This window comes from Lycorma delicatula, chromosome 1 (genome assembly GCF_047948215.1).
Source record: "Lycorma delicatula isolate Av1 chromosome 1, ASM4794821v1, whole genome shotgun sequence".
Lineage (NCBI taxonomy): Eukaryota > Metazoa > Arthropoda > Insecta > Hemiptera > Fulgoridae > Lycorma > Lycorma delicatula.
Window position 1 is genome coordinate 120,020,238 of NC_134455.1, and position 15,787 is coordinate 120,036,024.

At 29.9% G+C, this 15,787-nt stretch overlaps 1 long non-coding RNA gene across 3 annotated transcripts in view; it reads left to right on the forward strand.

Annotated features, from left to right (window-relative positions):
- Positions 1–15,787, forward strand: part of LOC142318170 (uncharacterized) — a 426,054-nt gene that overhangs the window by 1,466 nt on the left and 408,801 nt on the right. For all 3 annotated transcript variants that reach the window (XR_012754843.1, XR_012754842.1, XR_012754841.1), the window contains exon 2: positions 12,465–12,512. This is a non-coding gene — a long non-coding RNA (uncharacterized LOC142318170). The remainder of the gene's footprint in view (positions 1–12,464; positions 12,513–15,787) is intronic.

Sequence of the window (15,787 nt, forward strand, 5' to 3'; positions counted from 1 at the left end):
GTTTTAGGTAATGTTTATAGCACTAACGACCACTTTAAACCGATTCGATATTGTGCCTATTAAGGGAGATATGTTTTTTGTCTTCAAAACCTCATTTTTTCCACCCCTTTGGCGAATGGTTGCTGATATCAAAATAATTTACTGAGAAAAGATTTAGGCCCTTATCCAAAGAATAGAAGGAACATTAACGAATTCAATATTTTACTTAATAAGAAAGTTATAGCGATATTTTTTTTCGAAAATCCCCATTTCCAACCGCATAGTCCAAATTTGCCCATTAAGGAACTCGACCGAGAATTTGAGTCATTATATTATATCAATCAATTTGAAAGTGATTGGCGCAAAATTACGGCAGTTATCGTGTTCACAAGAAAGTGAAATACATATATGTATGTATACATGTATACATATGTAATACATATGTATACATTTATATATATGTGTACTATATATAAACATTTAAATTGACGGCGGTTTTGGGGTCTGGGGATATGAAATGCGAACATATATCGAAATTTTCCGGAAGTCGAATCATGGTACCCATTACAATAGGAATTTTTTTTTTATGAAATCTGCCTACTAAAAAAATCTCACTTATTATTGTCTCCTACGTAGTAATATTGTTAAATAATTGAATTGAGATAAATCCCTTCAAATTAATTGCATAATGGTTCTACTAAATTCCACATAGAAATTTATAACGGTTGTCTCATTTTCGTAAAACTAACAAACTTGATAATTTATTTAAAATAATTTCTTTTTGTAAGAATATAGTGTTCATTATAGATAACCTAGCGTATTTCGGTCTGCTTTACTAAGTTTTCAGTGTGCTTATTAAATGGTACTTCCAACAATGTTATACATGAAATTAATCATTCAATAAATAACAATTCAGTACTTACCACATTCCAAACTATTTTTACCACATTCCAAACACTATCGCTTTATAAGCAGGATAAAGTATTAAAACAGATCTATCTAAACAATTGTTTCTTATCCTAATTGATTTTAATTGTTGTATGAATTCGTGAGTGAAGAAGAAATGTAATAAATTTTTCTATAAATAAGTATTTTACTCATTTTTCTATGAATTAAATAAACATTTATTCTATTATTTACAAATAAATTGAGAAATTATATTTAGTGGACAGTATATCGTAAATTTACCTCTTTATTATAACTTAAGGTTCGATTTTAAATTGGTGTTTTTTTTTTTATCTTAATGCCTTATTAAGGGTATTTCCTTAATTAGGCATTAATTAGGACTGTACTATGTGTTTTTCTCAGCTTATAGCTTATGTTCCATTCTGGAATGAATGGAACAATTGTTTTCTATGAGAGTGAGTAAAACATCTTTTTTCAATGTTGAAATACTGGGCTTATGATAATTCGAAACCCCCAAAAAAAAAAAAATTATAGGATATAAAAACAATAAAAACCAAACACTCCATAACATATTTGTAACATATTTTATTCATATATATTTTCTATTATATATATATATATATATATATATATATATATATAATGTGTGTGTTTGTATATTATTCTGTTTCGAAACCGCATTACAAGTGATAAAGAGTTATGTAACTTACAATAAGAATACTTATCAATTATCTATAATAATAAATTATTATTATAAAATATGGTTTTTAGTTGATGTGTACAATTTACCAAATATCGGCTGCAATATAGGGTATATCGCCAATGAGGATTTTTTTTATCATACAACGTATATTTTTTTATTATAAGAAATAATTTTACTTTTCAATATAATTAAATAATAAGAAATAATTTAATTAGAACATTATTATATACAACATTATAAACGATTGTAAATAAAGAATACAATAGACACGTTTTCTTTTGTTGAACATATTCATATACGTATCTAGATTTTATATTATTAACAGCATAAAACAAAGAGCTATTGGTAAATCTCTACTGAAGAGCATTTTCAGATGGCGTCTAAATATTCCTCGCTGATACTTTGAGAAAAATTTTCTTATGGTTTATAATTCAATGTTTATTTTAAATTATTGTATAGACTTTCTTAACATAAATAAATTTTTATATAGAAATAGTTAGAACTTAAATAGGAATTCTAAAATACAAAATGTATTTTTGATGAATAATTTAAAATACTGGTTGAAGCAATATCAGAATAAATTTTATTTTAAAGTACACAATTTTAAACTTTACTACTAAACTCTTCAACTTCATATGTTTTTAGTTTCTCAAGAAAATTTTCATCTACGTGATTTAGGATAAAGAATATTACCTATATTCGCTACATATTGTAATCAAAAATATACGTAATTAATATTATTATTGAATAATTTTCATTATATACATCCGGTAATACTTACCGGAAAAATTAAATTACTTAGCAAAAATTAAATTATTAATTAATTGTATTATCCTGTATAAAAATTAATTAATTATTTAGGATTAATTATTGCTATATTCCTTGGTTTATGTATATGTCTGTAGATCATTATACGAGGGATATCTCTAAAGTAAAGATTGTTGGAAAATTTCTTTCATAAAAATTGGCGAACCTGTGTCGTTCATGAGTACGCTAGTAATGTACACACTCTATTGTCGTCTGTAAGTTGTCGCGTTGTAGTATCTTTGATTACGTGTGAGTTATTACGTTATAAAATGAATAGGAAAATTTATGTTGCCGCCAACTGTGAAATACGTTGAGCTATACATTTTAAGCCATAAAAAGTTTAAGCCGGCCGAATTTCATTGGCAGTTGGTTGCCGGGTACGGTAATAATGTAATGAAAGAATGAAACGTCCGAAAATGGTGTGAAAGGTTTAGAAATAACAGAATTAATGTGCACGATGAAGAACGTTCGAGGAGGCCCTCGATAATCACCGAAGACTTCTTGAAATGCGTCGATGATGAAATCAGAAAATATCATCGTTCAATGATTTCAGACCTGGCCTTTCTTTTTCCTGATGTTTCAAGAGCTGTTATTGGTCGCACTGTTCATGGCCATTTAGGCTTCAGAATGGTTTGTGTACGTCTTAACGGAAAGTCACAAACAAATCCGAATGGGATCTGCTTTGGAAGTTTTGATGCACTATACAGAAAAGGTGATGAGTTCCTTAATTCAATTGTTACCGGCGATGAAACATGGATTTCGTATTACACGCCACAGAGAAAACGGCAGTCAACTGATTGGCGTCAACCTCAATCACCAACCAGAACAACAAAGGTCAAGCCACAGCCATTTGGGCGCAAAATGATGGCCGCAGTCTTTTGGGGTCCGTTTGGTATACTGCTGATTGATTTCATGCCACGTGATATATATCACGTGGCATATATCACTATCACTTTTTTATATATCACTATAAATGCAGAAGTCTCCTACAAAACTCTACGTAAGTTATAGCACGCCATTCAAAATCGGCAATGCGGGCGGCCACGACCACGTCATGCTGCACGATAATGCACGTTCATATGTTGCGGGTCCAACACGTTATTTCCCGAGAACATTTGGATGGGAAATTTACGATCATCCACCATATAGTCCGGACTTAGGTCCTTCTGATTACCATTTGTTTGGGAAATTGAAAGAATTTTGAGTGGTAAGCAATTCGCAGATGACGATGAACTTAAAAGTGCTGTGAATCAGTGGGTAAATAGACTGACGGCAGAAGAATACGACGAGGGAATATTGAAGCTTGTGTATCGCTACGATAAACGTTTTAACTCATGTGGCGATTATATACAGAAGTAGTATAAGGGAAATAAGAAATATTTATAAAGTTTTCGGGATAATTTTTTTTAGAATGTTATGGTCTTTAATTTATAGATAACCTCTCGTATTTATCAGATAAAACGAATGAAAATTTATTTTTTATAAAAATTTCTTAACTTTTAAATTTTTTATTAATCTGTAAAATAAACATTTCAAGTCATATGTTATAACTATTAACTAAATTATTTTCACATTTCATAAACTTTATTTTTACTATTTTGTTTATTTATTCTGGATTCATATTATTTAATACAGTCTATTATTGTTTAATGTTTACTTCAAACTGAATAACAAACTAAAATATAATGCCAGCAGTAAATCAACATTTAAATAAACTAAACTAATGTTCCTGGAATAAATCTCTGCGGATACAAGGAATATAAAAAGGAAGGCTTTGTGACGAAACATGTACGTAATATTAAAAATGAAATGAATCTAGCGGACGGAAAAACGGAGTTATATAAAACAGTGTATGAGTTTTATATTATTTTTTTATGTGTCTAAAAATATATGTATACACTAATGTATTACATGTGTATTTGTATATACCGTCATTTTGATAATGATTAGAGAAGTACAGTTGATGCAGGGATGTGGAAATCAGCAAAAATAAGAGTAGAATAAACAGAGTTCACAAAGCCAGACAATAAAAGGAAACGAGAGATGATGAGATCCCGACAAAAAAGCAAATAACAAATGTCTATTTCAATGTTTTTTTTCTGAGGTAAGATTGATGAGCTTTCTTCACATTGCTACAACAACATATAAGAATAATTCTTTTATTCTGCATACGATAATGTTAGTTAATTTTTTGCTCCGGGTTACTTTTTGATATAAATCTTATTTTTATATAGATTTAAATATGTAAAACTGCGAAATAATATATATATTTTATAACGGAGACTTCAATAATACATTTTCTTTTCTTTTTTCCCCTACATCCCTGGACCGGATCTGCAGTCAAGCATGACTCAGTCCAGGGGTGTGTCCTTGCGACTCTAACGGAACTCCTTGCATGCCGGCAGTAGGTCCAGCACGGCAGGTCGGCCCGCCGTTTCTGGAATTTCTTATTTTAATTGGCCTGCCTCTAACATCACAGGCGGGGGTAACCGGGACTGGCTATGTCGTCCGCGCGACCCCGCCCCATCAGCTGGAACTGGGTTTTTTCTTTCTAATTTTTTTTTGACCCGGGGGTTGTGAGTCCCTCTGCCTCATCACTGATGCCCACCCATAATGATATCTATAATTAAATTACTCAATATAATAAACTTAAGGCATTTTTAACGTTAGTATCAGACTGCAATAACAAAATTTTGTTTATTCTAGTATAAATAAATATAATCAGAGAAGAAGTTAAAGCGATAGAAGAAATTATAATATTTATTCGGGTGAATACTGAGCACTATAACTGCAATATTAAGAATACCATTACATTACATTGCTATTTACATTACAATACATTTATACCATTATCCCTAACGGAGAGTAATATTTTTATTTCAGATAATTTAATAAGTATATTATTTCCTTGGAAATTGTTCTACTCTCCATTTCCTTCGTTTTTAAATTATACTAGTGGTCTATTTATTTATTATTCTATCTATGTAAATATATACGAGTATTTTTTAAAAATATTTTCCGTTTTTTTAAAAGAAATTTCGTAAAATTTCTCTTAATATTTTAAGCTTTACTAAAACTGCAGTATGATTCTTTACCGTTGCATTATTTCTTACAACATCGATTTTTTAATAGACGTTTAAAGACAAACAACGATTTCAATAGGATTATTTTAAATTATGTTGTTCCCAGAATTTAAAGTCTTTCCTACAGGGGATAATAATGATAAGATTGTAAAATCAAAAACCGTAGTATTTAGTCAGAGATGATTATCGAATTAATGAACTAAAAGAAAAATAACTTAATTTCCTATAATTAAATAAAACGAATAATAGTCGAGATTTTTTCTACATTTACTTTTAACCGGGAAAATTTCTTTTAAATTTGTAAATCAGAGCATAGCTAAATACTAATAAGGAGTCATGAATTTGATTTTATAAAGACACATCACAATAAATAAAAGAATAATGATTCATTAAACTACAAAGAATCAAGTAAAAAATAAAAGAAAATAAAGAAGAAATACATATTAAATAGGCTTAAATAAAGCGTTGAATCTATAATATTATTCCAGTAGAAAGAGATATAGATTGAATTGTTAAAAAAATTTTGTTCGGGAATATGATAATGGAATTCAAATGACGTGGAAGGAAGACCAAGAAATAGATATATCTCGCAAATTCAGCAAGTGTATGTCTTGCTAAATTTGCGAGTTAAATGTTTAACATCTAAAGATTATTATTTAGAATCTTCAGGAATTAAAGTGAAAATAAAAATCAAACGTTATCAAATAACTAAATTAAAACATTGTTAAAGCTAAATTTAGGTAATTAACGTTTGATAGCTTTCTAAGCATACGTTTACCTAAAGTAGGTAAGAGATAGATGAAAAGTTTTGCAATGAGTTAAGTGAAATTTTATAGCCACATTTATTAAATTTTGAGGAAAGAAATATGAACTTCATTATCCAACAATGTTAATCAAATTTCTATTATTACTTAATGACTTATCAAGAACTTAATGATGTAAAATGATCGAAAAGAACAGAGTTAGTTTAAAACCACATTTGGTAGATTAAATTTCAGATTACCGGGGGTTTTCAAGACTAATATTTGATGACACACCAGCTTAACCGGATAGTTGGACTTCATAATAGAAAGTCTAAAAGAATTATATTGCATAAATGTTTTCTTCGACATCATCTGCATTCGATGTAGACGGCTTTAGGAGAACAAAAAAAAAATGCTTCTCGATAACTTCTACCTAGTTTACACATTGTAGCTGCATGATTGTCACTATCGAGGCTCTTTTAATATGCTACTATTTGATCAACAAAATTCAGTCTTTATAGCATTTGTGCATACAACTTAAAAGTTACAGATAGATTAGATTAGATAGAATGCTACCCAACATTCTTCTCATGAATTTATCTTCAGACATAAATTGGTTTACAAAATGAGAATTAAGGTCAATCACCAAAAGTTAGCACATTTTATCTTTAGCCCATATAAGAACACAATGTCATCCTACGAATTTTATTCTTGAGTAACATAAAGTTTTATATTAATAAAATCATAAAATTGTAATATTAAAAACCGGCTTTAATTAAAAATCGACTCAACATTTTACGTACTAAAAAACATCGATAATATAAAGTTTCCCTTTACAATTTTTCAGAAACTTTTATAAATAAAAATTGCCAATAAAAAAAAGAAAAACATACAATATCACCTTAAAAGATTATTGAGTGCACGGATTTAACTTATTTGATACAGTTTATAAAGTATCCAAATGCTTTTATACAAAATTTATGATGTAATGATGAAATATTGACTAATTCATTATATTAATTATCTAATTAAACTTTGTTTCTCCAGTACAAGCAAACAAAGAGACAATTCTAGGCACATTTTGATCTAGTCAAGCTAAGAATGATATTCGGCTAACTTTTAAAGCGTAGCTTCTTAAAGTTGGCTTTGGGATGGAGAATCCACGTGAGAAAAAACAAGCGTCACGAAAAAGCGTTACGCGCTAGCTGAACCCAATTTATCAATAACAATCTTGATTTCAATTTATCGATGAATTATTGATAACATTTGTGACCTACTTCAGTTACCGAAACCAATAATTACTATGATAAATACGATAACTAAACTTCAATGCTGTTTAAATTTTTCTACGTTTTATGTAAATAAATGTTTTTTTATATGTGTATATCATTGTTCACTTTTTTTTAATAAAAAAAAATCATTTGTGTATATGTTATTTTGCACCATTAATAATTCATATAATTTTGCGTAAGAAGCTTCGCTTCTGTCGAGTGTCCTGGTACTGCCGCATTTGTTTTTTATTTATTTATTTTTTATTATAGAAAATCTGTTCATAGATAGTTGCAAATTGTTAACGGTGACCCACCGGGTTGGTCTATAGGTGAACGCGTCTTCACAAATCAGCTGATTTTGAAGTGGAGAGTTCCAACGTTTAAATCCTAGTAAAGGCAGTTACTTTTATACGTATTTGAATACTAGATCGTGGATACCGGTGTCCTTTGGTGGATGGGTTTCAATGAACCACACATCTTAGAAATAGTCGACCTGATACTGTACAATACTACACTTCACTTACACTCATACATATCATCCTTATTCAACTTCTGAAGTAATACCTGAAGATGAGTCCCTTAAGCTAAACAGGAAAAAATCATCGTTAACGATAAACAAACAATCCACCTATTAAACGAAGCATTTTTATATCGGTTCTAAATCTAGTTCTTTAATAATATATTGATTACACCCATTGAAATAAATTTCTTTATAAAAAAAAGAAAAAGATATTTTATAAAGGTTACGGTCTCCAATTTCAACGGCATTGTCAGCATTCTCATCATGTGTCATTTTATTTACAGATCATAATATTACGTGAAAACGTTTACCAAAGATAGTCTCTCTCTCAATCTCTCTCTCTCTCTATATATATATAAATATATATTTATACACACACTGTGTGTGTGTGTGTGTGTGCGGCGCGGGAGCGCGCGCGTTCAGTCGTGCTAGTCAGAATAGGAATTTTTCATATATCTAGTAATTCTTACATTTTTCCTTTACTTCACATAAAGAATCAAGAGATAAATCATGAATAGAAAACTAAATTTTTAAAAAATAAATCGTAGTACATATTATATACATTGACATTTAGGGTATTATGTTTTCTCTGAATTTGGTATGTTTTATCTTATGTATAGAATTTATTCATATTTATATATTTATGAACCTAGCTAACTATTCAGAGAAGATAAAAATATATATTTCAAATAACAAATCCAAGATTTATTGCTTTTATTGTTTGACGTTTATACTGTTATCAGTAGTTAGACCTGTAAACTATACACGCAATTTCTACCACCAACGCCTTAAGAAAATATTCCTACGCAGTTATAAGGTAATTACATCCTCTTGGTACCTTAGTAGTAACAAAAAACATACTCCTTACAACTCCTCCGTTTGGAAATCTTTTGAAATATATGTTACTCAATAAGGTATGGCGTACGGTGAAAATATATTAAATACGAAACCCTTCATCTCGTTTTATTTTAATTGCTTGAGCCATTCACTTATTTGATTTTCTTTTTCAATTCTATTCATTAATATTCCTGAAAATGAGCGTCTTAAAGTCTTTCATTAATATATTTATTTCTTCTTAACGATGATTTTTAACCACTCACCTTTTACGGTAAAAAAAATTTGCTTAATTCTAATTAAATTTATTTACTGCACAATAAGTACATTGAATTCATATTTTCTTTTCTTACTTAATATTTAGCTTTAACATAAGTGCCACAATACATATAATAATTTATCCGAACAAAAATGATCTTATAAAAAATATATATTTACTTTTTATTCAATTCGTAATGAAAAATTCTCTTTAGAATCATGAGATATTGTGACTAATCTTTTTATTGTATAAATCAAATTTCCACTTACCAACAATTTATAAAGTGTAAATCGTAGTACTTTCGGAGCTATTACTCCATCTTCAGAAATTTTGAGGAATGTTTATATATATTTAAATCAATATTCGTTTTTAAAATGAAACTGTTATGTTTGTAATAGTCGGTCATCAAGAATAAAATTAATTCGTACGTCAGTAAGACAGTAACGTCATTTTTGTAAGATATTTGCGATTATTAATCTTTTAATGCTATAATTGCTGTAAATAAGTAGGATTTTTTGCTAAACCTTTATTTGTGATTATATTAAACATTATTAAACTAGGAAAATTAATAAAGCTGTTAAAAATTGTGTAAGAGTTTGTTCGTTACGCGTAATATTATTTTTAAACATTTAGAATATAATAATATAAATGTTAATTTATATTATTTTATAATACTATAATGCTACTTTATACATATTTTTTTTTCTGCTGAATTCCTTTATTTACTATCAGCTTCTATATTGAAGCTGATATTGTAAGCCTTATGATTGATTATCACTTGAAATAAGATCATCCTGTACAAAAAACAATAAATATGAATAAAAACAAGATAAATACCAATAACTATGAAATAAAGTAATATTTGATAGTGTCTTTGAATGTAGTTAACTAAGTTCACACCATTAATCAGTCGGATACGTAAATAGAACAGAAATAAATAATAATTAACTTTAAGATAACCATATATAAATAATAAACTTAAGTATCCACAAATTTGAGTAACCAAAAATATAACAAAATTAATTATAAGAACAACCGGATCATCATATCGATCCATCGACCAGATCAAATACATGGAGTCTTTTCAACCTCCTCGCTGTTGTCAAGTAAATTGAAAGCTAGATGATTAACATGCTTCTCCAACCTGGACATATATATCGAAAGTAGACGTTCAACTTCTCGAACGTATAAAATACCTATGTAATCGTGAATCTCACTATTGCTCGCGAACCACAGCGCTTCGGTTATGTACCGTAGTATTTTATTTTGAAACCGTTGAATGATCTCCACATTGACGTTACTGGTTGTGCCTCAGAGTTCAGTTCCGTAAGTCCAAGAATGCCGGCTTCAAGAAATCCTTGTAGGAAGAATCTTGTCGGAAAAAAATGTCGACTTACCTTAACCAAACACCAGTGCATCTTTTTAATCCTAATGTCAATCAACTTCTTTTTCTCCCTTACATGATCTCTCCAAGTTAAATGTAGATCGAGGTAAAAGCCCAGGTACCTTACCTTACTGGCGTAAGGTGTTCTGATACCGTTAGAATGAACTGCTGAGCAATCTATAATATTTACATTAACATACAATGATTGGAACTAATTTGTTTCTATGCTTAAATTAATATCCGTGTTTTCGGATGTATAAAGCATTTTTTTTTTTACATGAACTTTTGGCACGGTTCTCTACGATTATTATATTTATGTTTTATTTTACGCTCTTATTATAAATTGAATTAAATTCATGATTGTAATTATGATTCCATTATTCTGTTTTGATTTTCAATTACCCAAAAAGATGAAAACAACGATTACAAAAAGAAACCATTGCAATTTTCAAATTACGAGTTGAAATTTACTATGTGTAATAAAAATATTTTTTATTGGTTTTAGAGGTTTGAAGAAAATTAGAAAAAAATATAAATTTATTTAGTTGAAATTTGAGTAGGTAACAGTAGATAATTTGAGATATACAAGATAATTTGAGTTATACAATTCAGAAATATATTAGTATCTTTTAATATAGTTAAAATTTTAAACATTCTTAATACTTGAATTTAGAAGTAGAAACAAATATTTTATTAAAATAAGATATAGTTTCACATTCACCACGAAACCAGGTAATGATAAAACACTTATCATTTGTTGTAATTCCATTAGAGAAGTGAATGAATTGACAGTTTCTTTTCTGGGATAATATTAGTGTCTTACTTGTTAAACTGTTTGTAACTAATATAATCATTTACGTCAAAATGTATTAAAATTCTAATGTTACAAACATAATACTGTTGAAAAGGATTAACAAATAAAAAAGAAAATTACATTCCAGCATTTTGAGATAACCAAATTTATTTAATAATTTTTCATGGATTGAGTTATAACTGCTTAAAAAATACAAAAAGAATATTTGATTTTGGTAATGCTCAGTAATTTTTTACGCTGATTTATTTACCTCAATATTTTTCTTATCATCGGAAAATATTTTTTATGCTGTTCGTGTTTCTTTCAGGAAATAAAAATGTTTAAATAAACAATTTTTTATTATTTTATTTATAACTTTTGTATAAAAAAATAATATGGGGAGAATATTATGGGAAGCATCGGCTTCCACGTTGCGCACATCGGCTCTGAGCCTGGTCTTCTCGGCTGCTGAATATTGTGCGCCAGTGTGGCTTAACAGCCCTTATGTTCATAGAATTGATGCTCAACTTAATGAGACTATGACAATGATTGCCGGGGTTATCAGGTCTATTTCCGTGGAATGGCTCCCGGTCTTGATCCACATACCACCCCCGAACCTGTGCCGCATGAACGCTCTTGTAAGAGAGTACAAGAACATTGTGGACAATCGAAACCTGCCAATACATGAGGACATTGAGTTTGCCAATCGTGGTCGCCTTCAGTTTAGAAAGCCACCTATCAAAACAGCAATTGCTGCCACAGATGATGGATTTGACGTACCTGACGCTTGGCGTCGAGAATGGACCACAAAACAGAATAACCAAATCCCATGTATTTCTCAAAGCCCGCCGGGTTTTGACTTGCCACGTAAGACATGGTCAACGCTAAATAGAATACGGACTCAGCATGGTAGGTGCGCCTATTTCCTGTATAAATGAGGTAAAACACCGACGCACCTTTGTGAGTGTGGTGAAAATCAAACTATCAGATACATCACAAAAGTTTGCCCTAGGACAGTTTATGGAGGGAATCCTGAAGATTTCCTGATGGCGACTTCAGAATCGACATCATATATTAGTTTTTAAATCTTTGTTTATAATTTTGACTGTAATTGGTGTTATGTTTTAGTGCCATACGCTAAATAAATAAAACAAATAAATATAAAGTAATTTTATTTTTTAGGTGGATCTCTTCAGGTCCGATTGCCTGTGATTCCTACACTCCATGTTGGTAAGTAAAACTATTTGCAATTGTTGCAATATTTTATAAAAATTAATGGAAAGTAAAATTTGAATAATTAATGTGTTATTTAAAATTATCATATATATATTTTTAGGGTTTTATGTCTTAATTAAAAACGATAAGCCTTTTAAAGTCATTAATAAATTAAAAAATTACTAAAACGGAAATTGGAAAAGTTAAAATTGCATTTTTATTTTGTTATTCAGAATATTAATTTAAATATTTACAATTGTTATTAACATAACAATGATTATGATTAGTCAAGTGTTTCCGGACATTTGGTTTAATGGTTCTTTTTATGTTTTTTTCTATGCTCTCTTATTTTCTTAACTTGAACTGATGATCCAGCCGCAAAATCTGTTAAGATATACACTTATTTAATATTGTTCTGTTGCTTTCTAATTTATAGTCTTAGTTTATGCATATCCACTTTCTTAATTATCATGTAAATCTTTTTTTTGATTCTTTTGTATTTAGAAATTTGTTGTAGTTTATAATTAATTTTCGTAAACATAAAAAGCGAATCGCATTATTAATATTAATTAAATGAAAATTTTAGTCACTGTAATAGTTGTATGTTATCTAATGATGTAATGTGTCCATGACGAATAAACGTAAAGGAAGCGTATCTGACCGGTGACCAGAGGAAATTTGACGGCAGAAAGCTTTGAAATAGCGCAAGGCTGCGCTTGACAAGTATAAAAGACCGTTCCAATTGTCTTCACTGTCGTGATTATTGGTAACAATGGAAAAAGTTTGAACGGAGCACCGTTCATATTATTTGTAAAGAAAGTGAAATATTATGAAATTTTTTTGTCATGGAACGGAAAAGGGAGGTTTTAGTTGTCAACTTATGGCTTCGAGAGAAATAACTCTACCGGAAATTTGTTCAGCTTGAAAAAACTCAAGATGATTTATCTTCTTCTAATTTCAGTGTATTTTTAATTATTTCAGTGAACACATTATTGTCATAAAATTAAATAATCATTCATTCTTTATGACTTAATTTTTTATTTAAATTAGATTATTACCACTGAAAAAAGGTTTTGATTCGTACACCACAGATATCCTTTACTTATTTGGATTACTTGATACGAAGTGATTATTTTATTATAAAAAAAATTTATTGATTATGATTACATTCACTGCATAAATTTTAGCTAACCTTCAACGACGTAAAGAGTTGGAAAATTAATGGAAAATTTTGATTTCCAATATATGTTTTTTTTAAATATTGTCATATTCTTTTGTAAACAAAGAAATACAACAAAACAGAATTAATTCGACTTTACTAGAAAGTGTCATTTCTGTAAAAAAGAATTCATGTAAACGTCTAAAAAGTTTTCAAGAATTTAAAGTCTTTAAAACCATTCCAATTATAAGCTTACAAAACCTCATTTTTCCTTAAATATTAGTTATAAAGTAATTTCAGTTATTTATTTTACATATTACGGTATAAGCTATAAATAAAAGTTAGAGGCCTACTATTTTTATATTTCCCTGAATGTCCTATCTGACTAGTTGAAATCTTTTATTTGTTTCAACAGTACACGGTGTTTTCAAAAACTTACAACAACTTTTGAAATACCACGCCAACTTGGTCTACAATTTAACCGTTCTTTGTAGGTCAAAAATATTATACTGTGTATAAATTACTATCTATATTCAGCATCTGGAGTATTACTACCTATATTCAGTTGTATTAACCTAATATCTTAGTAACAAAAATTTGATTGCTCATTCAAAATGTAATGCAATATATAAGGTTTTCTAAAATGGATTGAGCCTTTGGAAGCCAAAATTGACAATACATTTATTGTTATTGTAAAATAACATTAAGAGACTATGTAAGCACCATTTTTTTTTTTTTACCTTCTGCCATTCATCCGGCAACACCATTATCCTGCCGCTATAAAATTTCTGTGGGTAATGATCAAAAAAGCTTTACACGTGGTTTTCACAGGACACTTTTGAAACTAACTGAATACCAAGCAATGAAATCTGCAGAGACCGAAACAAATGACAGTCTGCAATGTCCAGGCTGTACGTTGGGTGAATTAAACCTCTCATTCATGTTCTCTCAATTCCTGACGGTTGGTTAAAGATGTGTGCAGTCTGGCGTTGTCAGTGGGGTTTACACGCCCTTTCTGTTGATCAGTTCAGGCAGTTTTTTTTTTTTTTTTTAATTGTTAGATGCAATCGGGCTAATTGTTGAGAGTACAGGTCTATATCTGTCGTATTGCCTGAGAGCAGCACCTTGTGATGTACGATGCCCTTCCAATCTCACCAAACGCACATCATAACCTTCCTGGGTGTAAGTGTAGGCTTTGCCCCACACTATGGTACTTCCCCACTTCGACCACGATAGTTTTCACACATTGTTATCGTAGGTTATTCACTTTTCATCACTTATGATAAACCGCTTTAGAAATGCCTCGATTTTGTTACGTTACAATAAAAATTTGCAGATCGAAATTCGATCGAATAAAGTTTTCTGCGTCAGATTATGTGGCCCCCAAACGTAGAGGTTTTTGTAGCCAGATTTCTCCAAATGCTGTTTTTAACACTGTTTGGTGATGGATATTTAAGTCAATGGCGATGTCATGACTGCTTACCTGTCTGTCTTCCTCGACTTTAGCCAGAATATCATTAATTTTTCTGTGATTGGTCGTCCACTGTGATGATTATGTTGGACATCGTAATTTCCGGTACGAAAGCGACTGAAAGAACCATCTTTTGGCTGTTGTTTTTGATGACACTTTTTGCCCATAAACAGCACAAATTTCTTCACGAGCCTGCACAACGTTTGCTTTTTTATCGAAATAAAATTGTAAAATGTAATGCAGATTTGCTGTAAGTTCACTCATCTTCACGTCGCAATAGCTTACGGCTGCTATAAGAATTCCAACATCTTTTGCACATCTACTAGTTTCAACTGTCAAATGACGTTCAGTCTGATCCTCTGCGACTCATATACCCTGAAATTTGGGATACTTACCCTACCTCATGCGCAAAAGGCTCAGTACATTTTTGACTACCAATTATTTCTCTCGTACATTTCGATGTGGACGGGTAATGTACTACCATTACATTGACCATTTCATTCATTAAATGATGAAATAAATTTTGTTGCTACGTATTTTTTAACTTAAAAAGGGGACTTTTTAACGTCACTTTGATCTGTGATGTTAGAAAAGAAAATTCCTAATAATTTATTTTATTATTAGCCAGTTGATTCGTCTATTACTTCCATACTTCATTCT